This window comes from Myxine glutinosa, chromosome 10, assembly GCF_964187855.1.
Source record: "Myxine glutinosa chromosome 10, kmMyxGlut1.1, whole genome shotgun sequence".
Lineage (NCBI taxonomy): Eukaryota > Metazoa > Chordata > Myxini > Myxiniformes > Myxinidae > Myxine > Myxine glutinosa.
The window spans coordinates 112,332,805-112,338,429 of NC_136270.1; the positions used below are offsets into that span (position 1 = coordinate 112,332,805).

The window sequence follows — 5,625 nt, forward strand, 5'->3', positions numbered from 1 at the left end:
GAAAAGTATAATGGGGGTAAGAAGGATGAAACTGCAAATGGGTCAGAATGAAGAGAGCCAACGGATCTCTCAGTCTTCAATGACGATCGGCTCATCATTGACAGGTGGACGCAGACCAGGAAGTATTATCTTCACTGCAACCTTGTTGTACGGACGACGAGCAGCACGCTTCACTTGTGCCGCAGAGAGCAGACGGCGAATTTTCCTAGTCTCTCCCGTTGCTATGAAGAACACATCATCGGGTGCGTCGATCCAGTTCAAACGGCGCCGTTTTATAAGGGACACACCTCCGGGTTTCACCAGCTTCATGTTGACGGGGTATGGCTTGCCATTTATCAAGTAAGGCCGACCACCCGATTTACTTGCAGGTTCCTGCTGACGAATCCTTCCCAGATTCTGTTTTCGTGGAAGATGTGGCCGTGGTCTGTGGAGACACGGTCTTGGTGACCCGACCGGGTGCGCCCAGTCGCCGTGCGGAGGCAGCAGCAATCCAGCCTGTGCTGGACGAGTTCAAGCTGCGAATTGTAGAGATGAAGGACGAGACGGTGATGTTGGAAGGAGGAGACGTCCTTTTCACAGGAAGGGAGTTCTTTGTGGGACTTTCCCAGCGGACTAATCAATGTGGAGCAGAAATTCTTGCCGATACCTTTAAGGACTTTGCAGTGTCCACGGTTCCAGTGACTGGTTCTTTGCACCTCAAAAGCTTCTGCAGCATGGGGGGCCCAGACATGCTCGTGATCGGCAGCAGCGAGCACGCTCAGAAGGCACTCCGGACAATGCAACAACTCACCGACCACCACTATGACAAGCTGACCGTGCCGGACGATTTTGCTGCAAACTGCCTGTTTGTGCATCCTGGTGGGAAGAGCCATGCCCTAGTTCTTCGTTCTGCAGCAGATTACCCTGAGAGCATCAAGGCCTTCGAGAAGCTCAAGGATTATACTCTCATCCCATCATCACTATCAGAGCTGTCTAAGGTTAATGGGACTTAATGGTTAACCCCCGCGTCGCCCCGGAGCTTCGCACGGCGGAGTACGTCTTCGTCCGGCACGACACCCACCGGGCACCGCTACGGCCCCCGTACGACGGGCCCTTCCGCGTGCTGGAGACCGGGGACAAATATTTCACCGTCGACATCGGCGGTGCCCCGAATCGTATCTCAGTGGACCGCCTCAAGCCGGCCCACCTCGATCTGGACCACACCCCGCGAGCAGCTCTGCCTCCGTGTCGAGGCCGCCCCCCGGCGGTCAGACCCCCGGCACCCCCCAGCCCCGCCGTCCCGCTACCCCCCCCCCCCCAGCCCTGCACGCATCGCCAGGGGGCGTTTCGGCCGGGTCATCCAGCTTCCCCGCAAGCTCACCCTTCAGGTGCGCGGGAATTCTGGGGGTGGGGGGGGCGCGTGTGGCAGGCACAAGGGGCAATAATCCGTGCACCAGTGGGTGGCCGCGAGTGTCCAGGCGGGGAACTAAAATGCATGCCCCGCCTTTCGACCGATCGGCCCACGCCCGGGGCAAGGCGTGGCCTCGGGACATATATGCGGGCTCTAAGGTTGAGCCCGCCCAGTGCTGAAGTGAGGAGCTCTTAATAAAGACTCTTGTTGTATCAACGCGTTGCTGGCCTACCTCTCTGGCAAGCGAGTCGTGTGTGCACAGCACCACAATATATATATATATATATATATATATATATATATATATATATATATATATATATATATATATATATATATATATATATATATACTAGCTTGGCTCGGCTCACAAGCGTCGATACTGAGGAACGGGCTTATTTTAGCTGAGGCTAATGACTGTACCTGAGTTGCTGTGTTGTCATGATTTTCACCAATCATAATACAAACAATTACTTTGCACAAATGTATTTGTTGTGTTTGTGATATTACATTTTTATAGGCAATTTAGGTTGAAGATTTAGGTTGAATGTTTTTTTTTCAAGAAAGAACCCCTCAGCACATACATAGGGGAGGGGTAGGTGCAGACTGGAAGTTTGGGACGATTACACCTCACCACCACGTAATTCAAAACACCTCACCACCAAGTAATTCAAAACACCGCACCACCACGTAATTCAAAACACCTCACCACCATGTAATTCAAAATACCTCACCACCAAGTAATTCAAAACACCTCACCACCATAAAACACGTAATAAAAACACCTCACCACCACGAAATTAAAAACACCTCACCACCACGAAATTGAAAACACCTCACAGCCATCAAGCACGTAATAAAAACACCTCACAGCCATAAAACACGTAATAAAAACACCTCACCACCACGAAAATAAAAACACCTCACAGCCATAAAACACGTAATAAAAACACCTCACAGCCATAAAACACGTAATAAAAACACCTCACCACCACAAAATTAAAAACACCTCAAAGCCATAAAACACGTAATAAAAACACCTCACAGCCATAAAACGCGTAATAAAAACACCTCACCACCACGAAATTAAAAACACCTCACAGCCATAAAACACGTAATAAAAACACCACACAGCCATAAAACACGTAATAAAAACACCTCACCACCACAAAATTAAAAACACCTCACAGCCATAAAACACGTAATAAAAACACCTCACAGCCATAAAACACGTAATAAAAACACCTCACAGCCACAAAATTAAAAACACCTCACCACCACGTCATTCAAAAACACCTCACCACCAAGTAATTCAAAACACCTCACCACCACATAATTATAAATACCTCACCACCACATAATTCAAAACACCTCACCACCATGTTATTTAAAAACACCTCACCACCATGTGATATTAAAACACCTCACCACCACGTCATTTAAAAACACCTCACCACCACATAATTCAAAACACCTCACCACCATGTTATTTAAAAACACCTCACCACCATGTGATATTAAAACACCACCACCACATAATTCAAAACACCTCACCACCATGTTATTTAAAAACACCTCACCACCACATAATTCAAAATACCTCACCACCACGTGATTCAAAACCACCACAACGTTATTAAAAACACTTCACAACCACGGAAACAAAAGTTTGAGGGAGTCGTTAAGTGACAACACAAACACTGCCCAGATGTGTAGATATATAGATAAATGACTGTACCCGAGTTGCCATTTTGTCATGGTTTAAACCAATCATAATTCAAACAATTATTTTGCACAAATGTATTTGTAATATACGTGATATCACATTTTATAAATAATTGAAGTTGAAAAAAAAAAATTCCCCCAAAAAATTCCCCAAAAAAAAAATAAATTTTTTTTGCAATTTAAAGAAAAAAAATACCCTTAGGACATACCGACGGGAGAGATATGTGCATACCAGAAGTTTGGTACGATTTCACAAAAGTTTGAGAAAGTAGTTCAGTGACAACACAAGACAAGACAGGACAGGACAGACATTGCACAAATATATATATGTATATGCGTGTGCTGTTTGACTATAACCGATGAGAAAAAATAATAATCTGCCGATTATAAAATAATGAAATAATGACGTCATTTCGCACATTTAGTGTTTTATCCTGCTTGATCGGCCGGATTGACATATCGACGTTATTTAATAGCCGTGAATAGATACATTATAAATCTGTTCTCAAATCGATTGGTTCATCGAACAGAACAGCATTCTGTATTTTTAAAACGAACGATGAGGTGACGTGTGAGGTAATGTTCATTCGGATGAAGCAGCATTCACATGGAAGGAAGGAAAGAAAGAAAGTAGGAAGGAAAAAATGAAGGAAAGAAGGAAGGAAAGAAGGAAGGAAGGCGAGCTGTAGTGTACTCATTCGATAAGTTATTGACGGACATAAAATTAAGCGTTTCCTGATTATCTAATAGTGTGAAAATCAACGTTAATAGTACAAAATATGAAAATGCAGGAACAGGGAATCGTCCCCCACCCGGTTACAAAGCGATTCCGTTCCGAACAATTAATAATTATTAATCAATTAAATCATCACCTGTTCACTCAGTTATATAAATGGTGTTATCAGTGCACCTGGTGATTTCACAAGATTAACCGTTAGAAGAACCAAACCAAGGAAAATTCTGCATCCATATAACTTGTACCACAGGGTAATGGGTATCCCCACCAGCACCACTCGATACGAGGCTCTTTATGGTCCCGTTCAAATCACCAATGGAGTTGATGAGAGAATCAGCGGCGAAATGCAAGTGATTGGCACTAGAATGGACGCGATGAGCAGGGAAAATCAAACGTCAGATGGGCAAAGCGATGGGAAAGGAAATGGCGCCTCTTCAGGGAAGGCTGGTGGGAGTGATTGGGAACGTGGACTGGAGGTAAAGGAACTGACTATATGGAAAAATGAATGAAAAACAGATTAAGGAAAATACCTACACAATAAAATAATTTTAAAATATTAAAGAGGGAAACAAAGCAAGGGGGAAAAATAAAATAATTAAAGAGGGAAACCAAGGTGGAACTGGAAGCCACAAAAAGGCAAATCACGTGAGATTGCGTGAGAAGACGGCACAGCATCTGGTGTGACGAATGAAGCAGTAATTTTACAAACTGCATGTAAAATGTGCCTCATTTTCCTCGGCAAGCCAGAATACTGTGAGTCCACCTTCAAAATGTGAAAGAAAGAAAAAAATTTAACACGGATGCACGCCTGGAACGTATGACGTCAAGACGTACTCTACCAGTACCAGAAGCGCCATCGCGTTTCGCATGATAGATCGTCGCGGTTTGCTGTGTACCACTGATCTTAGTACAGAGATCAGTGCTGTGTACCTGCAGCTGTTTCGCAAGCAATAGCAATAGGTGCAACGTTGTTTTATTTAATTTGTTTCTTGAAATTCACTCAAACAAGGGTGAAAGATACTCAAGGTTTGGGGGTTGTATTGAGTACAACACAACTTTAATCGGTCATCGGAACTGTACAGTGTATCGAATCTGCCGGTATAAATTACCGAAAAATAGCCGATATCGGCACAGCACGAATTATAAATAAATTTATATATATATATATATATATTGTTACGTATCGCGGTTTAGATGTTATGATGGGCCGAGCGGATGGTCCACCGTGACCTAACAGTTCCCCCGATTCTTCCCCAACTCACCCGATTCACCCAGCCGTTGGCCAAATCGCGCTACGCTAAATCAATGATTGGAAAGGACACAACGACTGGGATAAATGAAACGACGCAAGGGGTACAGTTCTCAAGACCTCCGGAGGAGGATATAATTAGTGGTGGAGAAAAGGGGTAGATTACAAGGTAGAGTGAGGTAAAAGACACAGAAGAGATAGGCACTTAGATACGATCTTATCTATCCCAGACAGACCACAGACAAACGGAACAAGGCTGACTTACACAGGGATTGATGGCAGGGAAGGACAGGTCGGTTGATAGCACAAGGTGCACCTTGGCTCGGGGACAGGATCAAGCACGGTCCAAAAGATGCAGGGAGGCCTCACAGTGCTCGGAGGTGGCGTCTTTCTTTCTCCAAGCTCAGCGCGCATCTGACGTCACCTCCCTCTTCCTGCGCATGCTCAGCGGGGAGTGACACGCCCTCGGCTGGTTGACTCCGCCCCAGATGGGACCGGTCCGCCGCTTCTATTGGGTGCGGGGGT

At 45.2% G+C, this 5,625-nt stretch overlaps 1 pseudogene; it reads left to right on the top strand.

The window, feature by feature from the left end:
* The first annotated feature begins 320 nt into the window (after positions 1 to 320).
* On the top strand, positions 321 to 992 carry LOC137416527 (N(G),N(G)-dimethylarginine dimethylaminohydrolase 1 pseudogene; annotated as a pseudogene).
* Positions 993 to 5,625: the final 4,633 nt, after the last annotated feature.